The sequence below is a fragment of the Oryctolagus cuniculus genome, chromosome 6 (genome assembly GCF_051225735.1).
Source record: "Oryctolagus cuniculus isolate XC-2025 breed Fujian yellow rabbit chromosome 6, ASM5122573v1, whole genome shotgun sequence".
Classification (NCBI taxonomy): Eukaryota; Metazoa; Chordata; class Mammalia; order Lagomorpha; family Leporidae; genus Oryctolagus; species Oryctolagus cuniculus.
In genome coordinates, this window is record NC_142872.1 from 104,117,531 (window position 1) to 104,136,476 (window position 18,946).

Here is an 18,946-nt window from a genome sequence, read left to right on the forward strand (position 1 = left end):
GACAAGAATTATGGTTTGAGTTGTGCCTCTCTATTGTTGAAGTTCTAAACATCAATACATTTGAATGTGTTCCTATTTGGAAATAGTATTAATATGAAGCCATTCTGAGTAGGACAGGTCTCTTTCCCAATATACTTAGTGTAATTTTTTACAGAATTATTTTATTTATTTGAAAGAGTTACAGAGTGAGGTAGAGTCACAAAGAGAGAGAGAGAGAGGTCTCCCATCCACTGGTTCACTCCTCAAATGACCACAATGACCACAATGGCTACAATGGCCAGAGCTGAGCTGATACAAAACCAGGAGCCAGGAGTTTCTTCCTAGGCCATCTTCTAATGCTTTCCCAGGCAATAGCAGAGAGCTGGATCGGAAGTGGATCAGCCAGGACTCGAACTGGTGCCGATTTGGGATGCCGGCATTGCAGGCCATGATTTTAACCCACTGCGCCACAGCGCCAGCTCCTTGGTGTCCTTATAAATAGTGGAGATAGATGTATACACTAAGGGAAACCCATATGATGCAAGTTGATATCGACAAGCAGTTCATTATAGGGAGCAACTGATGTTCAGTCCTGCTGGAATCCTCTGAGTAATCAAATAGGACAAGGGTCAGAATAGTCTCACTTGGGTTTTTATCTACCAGTAGCACTCTTCTTTGCCAAAGATTGCTTTTGTAGGACTAACCCAAAGAATTCTCAACATAGAAGCAAATGGACCTCAGTGTGAAAGGTGGGAAGCCATTGGCATGAATGAGAATTGTCAGCAGTAGCTGCAGATAAATTCATAGAGAAAATCGACTACTGAATGTAAACACTAAGAAATACAATTTACATTTAACTCTTTTTAATTTTTTTTTTTGACAGGCAGAGTGGACAGTGAGAGAAGAGATAGAGAGAAAGGTCTTCCTTTGCCGTTGGTTCACCCTTCAATGGCCGCCGCGGCCGGCGCGCTGCGGCCGGCGCACCGCGCTGATCCGATGGCAGGAGCCAGCAGCCAGGAGCCAGGTGCTTTTCCTGGTCTCCCATGTGGTGCAGGGCCCAAGCACCTGGGCCATCCTCCACTGCACTCCCTGGCCACAGCAGAGAGCTGGCCTGGAAGAGGGGCAACCGGGACAGAATCCGGCGCCCTGACCGGGACTAGAACCCGGTGTGCCGGCGCCGCTAGGCGGAGGATTAGCCTAGTGAGCCGTGGCGCTGGCCTTACATTTAACTCTTTTTAAAAAATTGACTTATTTTGTGTAAAAAATGTGTAACAAAACCAGTTTCAAGAATTGGGAGTTTTTAAACTCCTGTAGATAGTTGCCCTGATTTACTTCTTAAACAATGTCAAGGATGTAGAACAACTATCACTCATAAATTATTTATGAGAGCTCCTTTGAACTCTATACTCAGTGTTTCAGGTTTGCGTAAATAATCAACTTTAGGACTTAATCATTCTCCTTATATTCTGGACTTCTATTTGTTTCATTTTGTTTATCTTTACATAGTTAATAGATTTTTAAGAATTGTGTAACAATGGTACCTTATTGTTATACTCTCATCACACTCAATTCCTTGGAGACCCTCAAAAGAATTCATGTAAAAATAGTTATTAACTATAAGAGAGAAAGAAAGATTGTATTCTTTGGCTCTAACTGTGCTTTTAAAGGGTACATTGGTAAGTAAATATCTCAGCACTGTTATTACATAAGAAAGGGTTACGATTCAGTTTTGAGTATAAAAAATCCATTTTTATGTCTTTTTCTTCTGATTCTACTTTTCAACACTGTCACCATAATATGAGGCAGGAAAAGTATTAAATTCACTGTAGGAAACGAGCCTTCATTTTGTTCTTTTAAATAATAGGCTTATAACTATTCAGGACAAACTCTCCCTGACATTGACAACTTTAAAGCATCTCTCTCTCCATCTTCAGCTGAAGGAAGTGAAAGCCATTGTTATTGATGTATGTGAAATTCTGGGAAAGCAGCATAGCTGGGGAAAACATGTATTCTCCCTAATCCCAGTTAGGGGACCAATTTGCAGTTTACCAATTTCCATACAGATGGTTGTATTCATTTCTCTGCTTTGATCATTTGCCCAGTTATAAAACCACATACATACACACGTTGCTTGGATTTAGTCGATGATGAGGTCTGAATATTGCTGGAATGAAGAATGGATGGAGGTTTGGATGTCATTATATTTGTCAGTGGGTTTTTGCAAAAAAAAAAATAAAGTAAAACATGAATCCTCTTCCTTATCATCAAAAAGTACTCTGATTGTGTCATCAAGTGGTAGAATTGGGATACAAAATTAAAGAACATTATTAATTATTTAAAAATAATCTACTCAAAAAGAAGCAGCTATTTGTTTTTATCTTTTGAGAAAATGTTCTTACGACACTGTAAAGAGTTTTTCTTTGCCTTTAGGGATTCTGGAAAATCTAAAGGATTCAATGTGGGATGAATTCAGTTGAGGTATCATGCAAAGGAGGTCAAAAGCCCCAGAAGAACTGTCTCAAACTAAGTTTGACATAAATCTCCTTTAACAAATGCAAGATTTTATAACTACATTTTAATGAAGTTCTCAGAACACATCAGACAGATGCTCAGATTAGATATAAATTCTGTGGGACATCTGTGGACTAAATGGATCTAAATCTCGCTTATACCAACTCAAAATCAGTCTCAGTAAAAAGATGAGAGTATGAGCAAGTATTTAGCCCAGTGGTTAAGACACCCTTGTCATACATGGGCTTGTCTAGGTTCAATACCCAACTCTGATCATAACTCCAGCTTCTTGCTAATGCACACCATGGGAGGCAGTCTCCCTGTCACATTTGGGAGAATTGAATTGTATTCCCAGCTCTTTGGCTTCAGTCCTCCTGAGTCTTACCTGTTGTGGGCATTTGGAAGTAAACCAGTAGATATGAGTTCTCGTGTGTGTCTCTGTCTGTCTCTCTCAATCCTCACAAATAAATAAGTATGTAAATATATGAGTGCAGGTAATATGAAGACCTTAACTTATGCTTTCTAATTTTCACTCCAAAATGGATAATACAAAACTAAATTCATTTCATTTATTTTATTTTGTAAAGATGTATTTATTTATTTGTTTGAAAGGCAATGCTACAAAGAGAGGTGAAGGAGAGACAGAGAGAAAGATTCCATCCACTGGTTCTTTCCCCATATGGAGAACCCAGGAGCCTATCCAAAGCCAGGAGCTAGGAGCTTATATGTGGGTGCAGGGCCTAAGCACTTGAGCCATCTTCCATTGTTTTCCCAGGTACATTAACAAGGAGCTGGATCAGAAATTCAATAGCTAGGACTCAAAACATTGCCCATATGAGATACCAGCACTGCAGGCAGTGGCTTTACCAGCTATGCCACAGCACCAGGCCAAATTTCATTTATTTTTTAAAGCAAATTGTTTAAAAAATATATTTATTTATGTGAAAGGCAGAATTAGAGACAGGAAGGGAGAGAGGGAGGGAAAGAGAGAGAGAGAGAGAGAGAGAGAGAGAATTTCATTTACTGGTTCACTCCCCAGTTGGCCACAACAGCCAGGGCTGTGCCAGTCCGCTACCAGGAACCAGGAGCTTTGACCAGTTCTTCCACTTTGGTATCAGGGGCTCAAGTACTTGGGACATCTTCCACTTATTTCCCAGGCACATTAGCAGCAACTGGGACTCCAACAATACTCATTCCAGCCCCTGATTTTATTTATTGATTTTAAGTTCTCCATAGTTAATTACATTAGTCCTCAGAACATTCTAAATAGTCATTTGAATCCAAAATATTAAAGGGCAAGATAAGGAATATTGTTTTCATCATGTGTCATTTGAATTGTAAAAACTAAATAACTGGCAGATACACATGAGTAGAGTCGCAGGATGAGATGTTGACACGGACAGGTTGGAATTTGACAATCATCTAAACTTAACTGCAAGACAATATTCCTTACAAGTCTTTTGGAGGACAAAGTGACAAGCAATTCTTTTAAAATTTATTTTATTTATTTTGAAGGTAATGGGTGGTGGAGGAGAGAGTATCTTCCATCCGCTGGCTCATTCTCCAAATGACCATATCATTCAGGGCTGGGCCAAGCCAAAGTCAGGAACCTGGAATTCTATCAGGTCTTTTGCATCAAGAGCAAGGGCCCAAGCAATTGGGCTCGCCTCCTCTGCCTTCCTAGGCATATGCACAGGGAGCTGGATCAAAAGTAGAGCAGCAGAGTCTTGAATCTGGCCTCAAAAGTATTGCAAGTGTTGCAAGCAGCAGTTTAAAATGCTAAACTATAATACCAGCCCCCACACTCAGCAATTCTTTTATATTAAAGCCTTAATCAAGACAACTTGAATTCTAATTCTTCCAGAACACATGTGAGTGCATCTGTAATCCCCTTACATGTTTCATAAGATTGAGTTTAAGCATCCAAATAACACAGAATCATGTGGATTATAATAGAATCACTTTTAGGATAAGGTTTTTCAGTTTATTTTTTATTTGTGTGTGTGTGTGTGTCTGCGTGTGTGTATTCCTCAAATGCCTGCAATGGCCAAAGCTAGGCTGGTCCAAAGGCAGGAGCCAGGAATCCAATCATGTTCTCCCATGTAGTTGAGCCATAACTTGTGGTCTCCCAGGAAGCACATAATCAGGAATCTGGATGACAACCGGAGGCACAATTCCATCCCAGGCACTGCTATATGGCTTGTAGGTACCCCAAGCAGCAGTTTCACCTGCCACACAACAACATCTGCCCCTAGAATAATTTTAATTTTATTTTCCATTATTATGGTATTATATGATATTGATAAATCATTGGTGTCGTGTTTTAAAAATAAACAATGCATTGACTAAATAATTTCCTAGATATGTGTTAGCTTCTGATCAACTAATTAACTTTACCTAAATTGGCAAGATTTGTAACCTGATGAATCTCTTTTGCAAAATAAACAGATTCTTTTGACCTCTTAGATAAACCTAAGTTAGTGAAATAATTCTACAAATAAAGAGATTTGGGGGGAAAACAAGATCATTCTTATTTTACAAAAATGTTTTAAAAATGCATAATTCTATGAGTCTAATAAGTTATAAAAGGTTAAATCAATCTATCTTTTGTATCATTTGAGCCAAAGCAAAAAATCTTATATTTGATATATTTGATTATTAGATACCAGGAATGACAGAATACCATAATAATGTAAGTACTTCTTATTCTTGTAGCCTTTTAAGTTCAGTTCTTTGAGGAGAAGGACACAGAAATCAACAACAGAAGAAAAATTTTTCCCACATCTTTGAAGCTGCATTGTTTCCATACTATCAACAGGCCCAGGTAGGCATCAGCTGTTCCTTCATGATGAAATTAAGTTAGGGTTCTTCCCAAAGGTTAGGTTTATGAATGGAGTTACCTCATTAGTTCAGTACAAGATATTTTTCATTCTTTTAAGATGCATACCTCTGAAAATTGTGTGTGCACACATTAATTAACTTAAAAATGTGCTGTTTGTCCACCTGTGCTACTTTACCAAGGAAGTGAAATCAAATGAGTTGGGCAAGTAGATAAAGGCCAGATGATATAAGATAAACAAAACAAAATAAAACAGTGCTAAGAAATCATTAAGACACACATCTTTTTATCAGCACCACATTGGGTGGAGCAGCATTAATGGTACTATGTTTTTAAGCATGGGTTAATATGCAAGTTTTATTTTTGAAATTACCTAGGACATATTGTTTCTGGACTATTAACTTTTTTTTCAGTATTTAGATCCTAACTTTTAAAGGCTTAGCTATATTTTGACAGGTACTGACAAAGATGCCATGGAATTGTGACTCAGCTGTCACCTTCAGAGTGCTCAAGCTGAAAACCTCAGGATGAGTGCTAGGTACTAATTAGAACTGTTATATTAAGAAGGCAAATACAATGGTGTCTAACGTTAAACAAAGCACAGTTCTCATCAGAAATGGTTTCTTTTGTGTGTGGGTTAGTCTATAAAACCGTTTTGCATGTTAATGAAGCACAAACAATTATTGCCAGAGTAACTAGTTTCACGCAATTACAAAAATCACATAAAAGCCCTATTGTTTGTTGTCTTATGATTTTTTAATGCTAATTTTGCACTTGATGATTTCAGATTCCATTTGTGCCATGGTGCACAATTAGGTTTTTATGACCGTGAAGGTGAAGGCAAGTAATGGGAAGTATGACTTCTCATGTAAAAGTAAAAGAACAGCCATTTTCAGAATGAGTTCATCAGACATACTGAAAAAATGGAGGAAAGTGTTGAGGACAATGTCCATCAAATGAAGAGACAGGGATTTCAAGGCTAAAGGAAGAGAGGACCCTAGGCTATTTCCTATAGGAATTGTTGAGAGAAAAAGGCAGAGATAGATATCAAGAAAGAGAAAATAGAAAGATACTACGAGAAAGGAAAAGAACATAGAACCAATGTAAGAAAATGTATGAGAATGCAACTGAAATTAAACATAGGCTTGATTATCACAACACTGTACTACATTCCATTACAAACCAGAGTTAAATGGTCTACATCGTGGCTCACTTGGCTAATCCTCCACCTGCGGTGCTGGCACCCCGGGGTTCTAGTCCTGGTTGGGGCGCTGGATTCTGTCCCAGTTGCTCCTCTTTCAGTCCAGCTCACTGCTGTGGTCTGGGAGCGCAGCAGAGGATGGCCCAAATGCTTGGGCACCTGCACCCACGTGGGAGACCTGGAGAAAGTACCCAGCTACTGGCTTTGGATCAGTGCAGTGCGCCGGCCGTGGTAGCCTTTAGGGGAGTGAACCAATGGAAGGAAGACCTTTCTCTCTGTCTCTCTCTCACTGTCTAAAACTCTACCTGTCAAAAAAAAAAAAAAAAAAAAAAAAAAAAAAGAAAGAAAGAAAAAAGAAAAGAAAAGAAAAGAAAAAGAAAAAGAAAAAAAAAACAGAGTTAAAGCTAAGTCAGTGAGGTACAGTGGGATAGATTTATAAGTAAGCACCTCGGAAAGCAATGGAAGGAGCCCCTGCATCCACATAGGATAACTGGAAGAAGCTCCTGGCTCCTGGCATCGGACCAGCTCCACTCTGGGCTTTGTGGCCATCTAAGAAGTGAACTAGCAGATGAAAGATATCTCTGTGTCTCTCCCTCCTTCTTCCCAGAACCACAACCCCATAACTCTGCTTTCAAATAAATAAATAAGTTTTTTCAAAAGTACTGGAAACAAACAAATAAATGTGTTTATGCTATTAGAATAAAAGCTACAATAGTCCAAATTTTTCAATATACCTAGCTTACCTTAGTTCCCGTCCCTCATTTTTTTTTTCATTCCACATTCTCAGTCTTTTTTTCTCTCTTTTTTTATTTTATTTTTTATTTTTGACAGGCAGAGTGGACAGTGAGAGAGAAGGAGAGACAGAGAGAAAGGTCTTCCTTTACCATTGGTTCACCCTCCAATGGCCGCCACAGCCAGCACGCTGTGCACAGTGCTGATCCAAAGCTGGGAGCCAGGTGCTTCTCCTGGTCTCCCATGTGGGTGCAGGGCCCAAGCACTTGGGCCATCCTCCACCGCACTCCTGGGCCACAGCAGAGAGCTGGACTGGAAGAGGGCAACCGGGACAGAATCTGGTGCCCCGACCAGGACGAGAACCCTGTGTGCCTGCACCACAAGGTGGAGGATTAGCCTATTGAGCAGTGGCGCCGGCCCACATTCTCAGTCTTTTTTTGGGGGTAGAGGCATCTACAACGAAAAGCATGTCATAGAACATTGGTGTCCAGTAAGGGTTTTCTTTTCTTTTCCTTTTTTTTTTTTTTTTTTTTTTTTTGTTTTTTGACAGGCAGAGTTAGACAGTGAGACAGAGAGAGACAGAGAGAAAGGTCTTCCCTCCTTTGGTTCATCCCCCAAATGGCTGCTGCAGCCAATCCGAAGCCAGGATCCAGGTGCTTCCTCCTGGTCTACAGTAAGGGTTTTCTTAACAGTAATTTTAGAATTAATAGGTATCCTTATTCTTCATTCAGTGCAACTGAGCCTATATATAAAGAAAAATATATCACATACAAATGTCACTACATGATTTCAAGTAGGTAGCATTGTAGACATATTACAGATTTTTAGTTGAACAATTGTAAGATAGTAGTAATAGCATGAGGGTGACACTGTCTCTCACATCTTCCTTTTTTTTGGTTGTTTGCTTCTTTTAGGTTGATAATTTTGTGTAAATATAATAATGCACGCTCCTTAATAACTCAGAATTCTAAAATAAATATTTATTAGATTAGTCATGTACATTCTCAATATAAAGACTTTTAAAATCACATAAACAAATAATTAAATGTTTTATGCAAACATATGTGAGGTTAAAAATAAGAATGCACATGTATGCACGTTAAGTACATCTCAAAAATGCATCCATTCAGTATGATAAATTATTTTATGCCATGTAAAAATAATTGGTGGCTAATTATAGGGTATCTCAAGTTTGTTTACATAACTTATTTCCTTTGGTGTTTTATGGATATAAAAATAATTCTTTTTTAGTTTACCTGAAGGGTCAGTAAGTTAAGGTACTGCTTGCTGCAAACCAGCATGCCAAATCTGAGTATCAGATCAAGCCCCAGCTACTCCACCTTTGCAATCCAGCTTTCTCTGCCACGTCTGGAGAGAAGACCTGGATAGATGTTCCTCTGCCACCCATGTGGGAGTTCAGAATGAAGTTCCTGGCTTCTGGCCCAGAAATGACTATTATGGCCATTTGGGGAGTGAATTAATGGAAGAAGGATCTCTTTCTGTCTCTTCTTTTCTCTTGTCCCCTGCTTCTCTACCTTTCAAATAAATAAGTAAATAAATAAACAAATCTTTTAAAAAATGACCTGACTCCTATTCACACTCATGTTCACTTCTATACCCACACCTTAGTTCATAGATGTTATGAAAACTTACATAGTATAAACAGTCATCCAATAGTGTTATTAACAAGGCTAAGATATAACTGAGTTTGGGAGGTTAACAGCTTAAAACATCAGTGGACAATTTTCCACATCAGTGGAAAATTCATATTTTAATAGCCATTACATTAAATAATCATTGAAAATGAATTAAATACCAGCATATCAAAATAATTTGTCTTTTCAACTTAAAGCAGCAAGTGTATTTCTTGTAACTTTTTCTAAGACTTTAGATAAAACAAAACAGAAATGGTTAAAGGAGTATATTGAAATAATTTTTATTATTCATAAATGAAAAGTGATTTTTCTGTCCCAAATTTAAGAAAAATCAATTAGGAAGTGAAATACAACAGAAAGTGGAAATCTTAATAAAAAGATCACCCCACTCCATTTCCCTTTCACATTTAGTCTGCTGCTCAAAACTCATGTGTTTAATTCAGTGCAGGAAAGCCAGTCCCAGCCTCACTTAGAAAATTCAAAGGAGCACTGCTTGAGCATCTCACTGTTTCTGTGGTTAACCTGGGTGCTCCACACTTACTTCCTAGCCCAGGGACAAGGAAATTTCTTTTTTAACAATGCTTGGTTACTAAATTTCCAGGGAAGGAAATGCCACGGATAATCTATCACATCTACTTCCTTCTTTGTTTCCTCCCCTACTTCCTCTATCCTAAAGACAAACACACACTCATACACACAGACACACACACACACAAACACACATATCTTATGGCACCCCCAATCTTGACAAGCCAGACCTGGGGAAGCACACTAACCACCATCAATGCCTTTTGGCTGCTATCTGGATGCATCCATTCCATAGCTGGGATGACTGGCCCTACTGTTTTATTTATGATGCAATCAGCTGCTCAGAGAAGGTGCAGAGTAACAGCTATTCCATTGCATAAAAAAGCCTTTTTAGCCCTATGTTATAAACATTTAAAAGTCTCTCTTTTACCCTTTTAGAAAAAGCACAGCAGGAGGTAGATAGAGGTCACTGGGAGTCTCTAATTCATCTACATTTATAGTAGGTGTTGCAAGCTCTATTAGCTGAAAATGTATGACAGTGAGACCTAAGTTTAATGTTTTACTTAAAATATCTGCCTCTCTAACTAATGCCAGAGCCATGCCCATGATTGGTGGCATGTAGACACTTACTAGCAAAAGCTTCCCCTTTGGCAGAAACCATCAGTTGGAAAACTGCTATTATGATAATATATTTGATTATCATCTCAGAAAATCCTGCTTAAGAGATTTTTTTTTCTGGAAGCCACAACTAACAGTACATTGACATGCACTAAAATGTTGTATGATAATCAGACATATATGTTTATTATTTTGCAGTTCACCAACAGAAATTATTTTGAGCAGAATAATACTACTATTCTCATTGCACCAGCAACAGTGCCCTATTAGTAGCTTCTACACTAATATACCATATACCAATTCAGCACCCCCAAAAAGCTTGCAAGTGCTGCAGGCTGACTGACTTCATCCTATAATTCTAATGGCTTCCTTACTGGACCCATTTCTTCTTTGGACACTGCCTTCTTGTGAGTACTAAATACATCATCAGTGAGTCTCATTCTCATGTATTACACTAATACATCATTGGAATGACAACTGTTTCTGATGATCTATTAATGCAATCCATCAGAGTGAGGTGTTTGAATGGGGTATTACTCAGAAACCAGTGCCATCTACATAAAGACAGGTCCAAAATCCAATTCCATTTAATGACAGAATTCATAGCACACTAGCAGCAGACCCACACTTACTACCAAAATCTCAGCATCACCAAAGAAAGTATTTGCATTCTCATTAAATTATCAACAACAAAAAAAAAACTTTCTTTCCTGGAAATGGATCTGTCTGGAAAGTCAGTGATTCAGATTTCATGAGCTCACCATCCCCTATGACACACGAGAATTATTTTGCAATCACCCATGAATAAAACAAATACCCTTTCCCCTATCCTGACTGCTTCATATTCTATAGTTGTTAAAAAGGACATCAGATTTTCTCATCTGAAACACAATTTCTTTGGTAAACATGCAGACTATATTGCATGCACTTTGTTTGTAGTCACTAGACAAGATCTAAATATTTGTACTTCTGTACATATTATATACAGGGGAAAAGACGAGACAAGAAGAAAGCTCCTGAATTTCCTTTAGATTCAGTTTTACTGCACTCCATGTGAGTGTCATTTATCATAAAGCTATCATAAAGCACACCCAGTGCCCGTGTTCTTTATTTCTGTATAAGACACATCTATTGGTGTTTGTTTAGTTTACCATGAAATTTATGTTGTGTGATCTATTGCTTCTTGATTGGTGTTTTGAACAAAATTTTGGAAGGCTCTTAATAGCCAAATTTCAAAAAAAAAATTGTTCCTCACCTTCATTAACATGAATCCTTTTGGAAATTCAATTTTTCACCTTCCATTTCTTTCTTTTTCTTTTTCTTTTCTGCTGCTGGTGTTGTTGTTCAAGTTGGAATCCCTTGAGTGTTTTCCATGGTGCTTCAACAATAATCTCATATAATCTAAATGAAACAGGCATCCAAATTTTACAGCATTAACCCCTGAATTTTATGTCACTTTGCTCTTCATTAAAGCTAAGACCAAACAATAAAATAATATCCCAGATTGGTGTCATGGTTTATGATACAACTGAAGCCCAATGGCATAACACTCCCCACCTTTGTAAGGGATTTTTCAAATAGACTATTTTGTTTAGGAAGCATTTATCTATTGTTAATGCCTTTGGAGAATTCATCAGGGAGTTTATACTGAAGATAAATGCCGGCATGTGAAGGTTTATGAAAAATGCTTCGGCAAGTGACATGTGGCCTGATGTGAGTTACCACAGTCCGCTTCACATGGGGGTAGTCTGCTGCTAGCCTTGCATTCATTATCTTTCCTTGCCATGTATTTCACTTCCTGTTATTGAGGCCCTTTGATGTTATATACCCTTCAATATGAAGATTCAGAGAGTAAATCTGAAAAGAATGCTATATACTCAATGCATAATGTAAGGAGTTACTTTAATAGCAATTGAGTACTTCAAATAACCTTTTCATTTAAACTCAGGACAAAAATAACAGCTAATCATTAAAGACTACCTGAAAAAACAGAAGAGAGTATTTACAAAGATGTTAAGACTTTTGGACAAGGAAAGTGTGTGTGGTGTGTATAATGTGTGTGTGTGTGTGTGTGTGTGCCGAAAGGATTAAGAACAATGGTAAATAATGCATGTCTTCTAACGATATGGATTAATCAATCCAGTTAGAATCTAGGATAAAGCTCCCATCACTTAAAAAATAAACATAGATGTTTTTAACAGTTCTTCTGTTTGAGTGTTTATGTCCTCAAAACAGAGTTCTGCTTCTGTTTTCTTTTTGTCTTCTTGACTTGCAGCTAAAGTTGCATTCGACTCACAGCCCCAGATTTCCTTTCTCCGCATTTCTCACAAAAGCATTCCCAAGTAATTTCGCCTTTCAACTATTCCTAATGAAAGCATTACCTTGTGATTTAGATGTGGTTTGTGAATAATTTGTGGTTATGGAAAAGAAGCAAGTTTGTGATTTGTTCCATTATAATTATTCTTTTCTTGTCTTTTAATAATCCCCTATAGTATGTAATACAGTCACATTTTACCATTCTTGAAACTGTTATGTTGGCCTTCTTACAACTACTGTTGTAGCCCTAGTTGGGCACACGTGAAAGCCATCTCCTTGCCCTGGGTTAACCAGGGTAGGTTCTTCCCATCTCGTGAAGCCAAGGCAGAAGTCAGTTCCTGGTGACAGAGAACCCCTGCACAGTTTCAGGACATCAGGAGGACCGGAAAAGATAGCAGTACTCCATTGCTCTGGAGGCACTCAGGTTCTGCATGGATCTGAAATATGACCAAGCTTGAAAATGGAAGAGCGGTCAGAAAGCCAAAGAGCAGTTCCTTCAGCTTGCAAAATGTGTAAACCACTCACTTCACAGGACCAGTGCAGAGGCTGCATGTGCTGGGCAACTCTTAAAACTCTATTTGGACAAAATTTGGTGAGGCTTTTTCCACAAACTCTTGAGAGGAGCTCAATGGGGAAGAGCAATTATTTGCAATACCAGCTGCGTGGCACCAGGCATTTCTGAAACCCACACCCCTGTCCTGTGTCATCCTGGTTTCAGAAGTCTGATCTCGTAACGTTCTCCATCACCTTTGGAAGAAAGCTGAGGTAAGAAGCTTAATTTATAGATTGGTGAAACAAACGTATTTAAAAATTCTCTGTGTGTTATCATGAATCATGTAGGCCTATTAAACTAATTGCTAAGTAAATTTAAGCAGCATTACAGTAGAATTCAGTAGAGTTTATCATCAATCTGAAGATTTCTTTGGTGGTCTCTTGCTGCCCCCCACAGATCTGTCTCAGAACATTCATTATACCATAATTACAAAGTCTCTTTGAAGAGGCTAAAAATCCCTAGACTCCTCTCATCAATTATTTTCACCTGTTAATTCATTTTGTGTGAGGTAATAACCTCGGCATAATAACAAATGTGCAAGTACTCCGATTTTGCAATTAAAAGCAGCAGGGCTTCTATTTTGATCATACAGACTGTGACATCCATCATAGAAAACAATTTGGGCCTAGCAGGATGACAGATGCTGCACTGATGGCTCTACTAACTAACTGCCTGTCCTAGAAAAAAAAAATGGTCAGGCTTCAGCCTGCAGCTGCAAGCTATCTGATAGCTTCTGACCAGTCAGCAGGAGGAGGCCTGCAGTGACTAAATTACTGAAAGGTAATTTTACTTCACAAAATGAAGATTTCTGAGCCATAAACGTATGCATTCCAGTGGCTGCTGTAATTTGGAAACAAATAGCCCTTTTCATTTGAAAATGACTGGAATCACTGCCAGTGTGCAGGACGTTTTGTTTCTCAGGCTTTTACATGAAAAATACAATGTAATACTCATTATTTCTGCCCCCATTCACATCTTATTAGATACAGAAGGCAAAACGGTTATCTCTGCTCTTAGACTAAATCTACACAAGAAAGTGTTGTTTTCTTCTCCACCCCCTTCGTCCAACCTCTGGGCAGGTGTCTAAATAATAGAAAAGTGCTCACTTGTGCCTTTCAGTTTGTATCAAGTCCCAGTGAGCTCTGTCTCAAACCTGGATCCCCCTACCTCAGTTTATGTGAAAGACACTACTCCTAACTCCCATCATACTACATGGATGAAACTGATCACAAAGAAGGCATTGAAAATGAGTAGATGCATATAAAAGATTTGTGCCATGAATTTTAAAATCACAGTACTTAAATCATGTTCATAAAACATGGTGTACCTTCTTTTTTTCACTTCAAATGAAAGTATTTGGGATCTTACTCTATTGAAGGAACAATTGCCTCTTTTGAAACAAATACTATTACATGATTTTGAGACCTGGAAAGAAAATTAGCCCTATGTGACATTAAGTATTGGTTAATTGAAAACATAAATATTATCATTATTACTTCCAACATGGGGGGGAATCTCAATAGGAATTGAGAGGCTTTGTGCATCAACATTTTTCTCATAAAATTAAATTCAAGGAATAGGTTATGGAACATAGGCCACTGTGTATAATAAAAGAAGGTATGAAATGCAAACAGAAAACATACTCATGGAAAATTGCTATGTTTTAGGATTGTGTGTTCAGCCTTCCTCTGTGTGCAACAAAGGAAGGGTGAAAAACAAAAGATTAAGTAGGAGGTGAACTTTCTCAATTGCCATGCACCTTAAAAGAAGAAGATGGTTCTGTTTATGATATTCACAATCCATAGTGCTCTCCAATTTACTCTCTGCGCACACATTTCTTGCAGACAAAGAAGAGGACACTGTTTCTTGGGGGAGATCTGCCGTTTCTTAGTTCATTCTGTGAAACTCATAAACCCTGTCAGCAAGAAGGATGAGTAGATTGATGGACGCAGGGATGTGCTGGCTGCTTCAGAAGTGCAGAACAGTGAAGAGAACCTTTCTTTTCTCAGTGCTCTGATATGAATTCTTCCTAAGTCTTCCAAAGGGAGTCAAGGACTAGATGTGGCTCTCTTTTGACTTTTACTAGGGTGCTGCCTTCACATTTACTATTAATAAGGTTTCTAAATTTGTATGAAAGGCCTCTGAATAAGAGCCAAAGGATCTCTTGGCAGTCTTGGAAATTGTGATACACAAGTTCTTTGCATCAGACAGCAAGATGAAAAATCAAATGAAAGAGACACATTAGAACAACCAAATTGCAATTACCCATCCAAGATCTTCTTTAATGGGATGCCAGGAGGACTTGCCCTTTCTACACATGCTCTGACTGTAACTAATGCTCAGTAGCCATCAACAAATTACGACTCATGACACTTTTGCTGCTGCAGTATTATGCCCAAAGTCCAATGGAGAAAATATATGGTTTTTATTACAAAATTGTTCTTGTTTACAATTCTAATATCCTCTTCATTATCTACTTTTCCAGACATTTTCGGCAGTTCTGAAGACCTGGGGCAGCACTAGTCCTGTCATAAAGAGAAATTAATGTTGTTAAAGTTGGCCTAGCTGCCCTCTGGGACAGCTGAAGATGTGGAAATATAAGCCTCTGTTTTTAAAATGAAAATGATTAAAGGCACAGACACCTTGCTTTTGGAACACCCACTAAAACTTTTAATAAATATGTAGGTGCATTCATAGAAACACACACACACACACACACACAATTCTTTTCTTTCTATCATTCTCCTCCTCCCAGCACCATCTAAATTTTTTTTTTGTAAGAAACTGCTTGCTCTGAAGACTAATAAGTGTAAAACTGATCTCATCATTATAAAGAACACATTCATTTCAACAGTAACTCTCTCAAGAGCAACCTGGCATAGCAAACCAAGGGAGCTTTCTACTGATATTCAGTAAGCTAATTAGGAGCACTGTCACAGGTAGTGCTTCCTGAGACTAACAGGCTTAATTCAACTTCCTGAAAACACAAAGAATGGCCTAACACTGTCCACAGCTGGAGGCGTGCTCCTTGGTTGCATCTTTCAGAATGTCAAGAAGGGACTTCAGGAGGGGGAGGAAGAGACAAAACAGCAAGCCTGGGAGGTTACTCAGAATCCTCTTAGAGGGAGACTACGAGAAGTATCTGGAGCAAAATGGCTCATATATCAGGAGAAAAATGGCAGGAAATAACTCAAAGGAATTGAGCATGACCTTTGCCTCCCAGGGGCCAAAGAATAGCAGTCAAGATTTCACCTCTCTGATCCTCCCAACCTTAGTCATTTCATCCCCTTCAGTGAATGTGATTCAGACAGAGCCTGAAAGTAAAGCAACGCATCCACTTTGTAATTGCTCTAATTTTATTATCTTATTTCAAAACTCTTTGTATTTCTTCTAGTTTTTCTTTCCTTCCTTCCTTCCTTCCTTCCTTCCTTCCTTCCTTCCTTCCTTCCTTCCTTCCCCCTCCCTTCTTCTCTTCCTTTTATCCTTCCTCTCTTCATTCTGATTAAAAAAAAATGATCCTACTTGCTAGCATTCAGTTCAGATGATAATTTGTAATTATAAAAATATTGAAGAAGTGAAAATTCTATCATATTCTTAAGTTGTTTTCATTGTTTTACTGTTTGGTTCATTAGTTATTCCTAAGAGCTAATGATACGCCTTGCAAATATAAAATCACTGGAAGCTTGTCACAGGTCATGGAAGTGCATCATGGACATGCACAATCCATTCAATCAGATAATTTCATGGTGTATCTCCTCTGTAAATAGACTTAACACCAGACCTGCATCATTTCAGTCCCAAATTGTCAAGTAGAATTGTGTAGAAGCCAAGAGAAAATACAAAACAAGTCCATCAATACAGTTGGTTGTGTAGTTTATTCATTTATTATTATTTATTTGAAAGACAGAAAGAATGAGTGAAAGAGAGGAGAGAGAGAGAGAGAATCTTCCACCCACTGGTTCATTTCTCAAATGCTCACAACACCCAGGGCTAGGCAAGGACAGAAACTTCATCCAGGTCTTCCATATAGGTGGCAGGAACCAAACTAGCTAAGCCACTACTTGCTATCTCCAAAGGTGCATATTAGCAGGTGGCTCAATTAAAAGTAGAGATGGGGGCTGGCGCCATGGCTCACTTGGCTAATCCTCTGCCTGTGGCGCCGGCACCCCAGGTTCTAGTCCCGGTTAGGGCGCCAGGTACTAGTTGCTCCTGTTCCAGTCCAGCTCTCTGCTGTGGCCCCGGGAGGGCAGCGGAGGGTGGCCCAAGTGCTTGGGTCCCTGCACCCGCATGGGCGACTGGGGGAAAGCACCTGGCTCCTGGCTTCAGATCAGCACAGCGCCAGCAGTAGCAGCCATTAGGCGAGTGAACCAACAGAAGGAAGACCTTTCTCTCTCTCTCTCTCACTGTCTATAACTCTATCTGTCAAATAAAAAAAAAAAAAAGTAGAGATGGGGCGCCATATCAGCTTTCAGATATGGACAACTTAATTCCATTAACCAGCCGGAGGAATCGAAACAGCCTGCAATGCCCTCTCTGCTTTCTTCCACTCATGCCCTTTCCCTGTGATAGGTTTAAGTTTTATTGTTTTGTTTTGTGATTCCTTGTTCTAGGTGCCATTACAGAAAAATGGAGAAAATATTTTTCCACAAAGCAAATATTTGTCTAGCCCCAGCAAATAGTTAAACCAGTCACTAGCCTCTACACTTCTGGACTTTGATACAGAGAGAATGAAATTCCACAATTAGATATCACCTGTTCTTTATATTTTGAAGGTTTTCTAACCTTCAGGAGTCATGTAATTAAATTTAAATGCCCTTAAGTATAAACACCTTAACTGAAACACCTAATACCTTGTTGGAGATTAGTTGGCAAGTGACTTTAAATAAATTGAGCTTTGGGATAACCGTAGCAGTAACATTAACATTATTGAGACCCTGCTCTGTGCCAGTTGCTATTCTTACTGCTTTACATGTTTAGACTTTTTTTTAAGACACACAGCAGCGTTTGTAAATGAGAAGATCAAGGCAGAGAAAGGTTAAGTCACCCAGCAGCTAAGAACTAAAGCACAAATCACAGCACACATTCTAGAAGCAGAGTTGACATTCTTAAGGAGACGGTTGAATGTTACAATTAAACTCCACTCTATAACTATAACTGAAAAGGGGAGTGGGACGCCCTTTCAGGGAAAGAGCACTGAAAAGTGATGCTGTAAAGTCAGTCCAATTTCTCCAATCTCTGCAAAAGACCCACCATGATGACAGTGTCTCCTAAACACTGACTGCATGATAGCAAATGGTTGTTGTCTATTCTTGCCATGAGACATTTCTGCAGCAAATCACACAACATTTTGTTCACTGGACATGGAGCCTTTCCCAGAGAAGCTATGCATTTAATCTCATTAGGACACCAGCATATATTTGTGAAGGAACTGGTCAAGGATCAAAAGGCATCTGCTTCTGGGGAAGAGATTGTGTTCTTTTTGGAAACAATATGTGTTTCATTCACTCCAAGTTACAGATCAGCTCTAGATTTAGATATCTGCAGTTGATCTTGGGATCCAAAAGGGATTGGTTCCAAGAGCTCTATGGATATCAAAACCTCCAGACGCTCAAGTCCCTGGTACAAAGTATAGTATTTTTGTGTAATCTACATAGTCCTTTTATATTGCTTTAAATCACTTCTAGATTAGTTACAATAACTAATACACTGTGAATGCTTTGTAAATTGTTGTTAAACTGTATTTTTTTGGCTATAATGACAAGAATAAAATGTCTCTCAGTAAAGACAAAGTGTTTAAAAAATAGTTTCAATCCATTGATTAAATCCATGGATGTCAAACTGGTGAATGCAGAGAACTGTTTATGTTTATATACAAAGTAAATAACATAAACTGAATAATTGAAGCATTTACAATATCCATAGTAGATTCACTGAGTTCTCATTGTTCACAGTGGATAACAGCTTCGCAATACACAAATTCAATTGAGCATGTTGGCTTCATACGTTACAAAAAG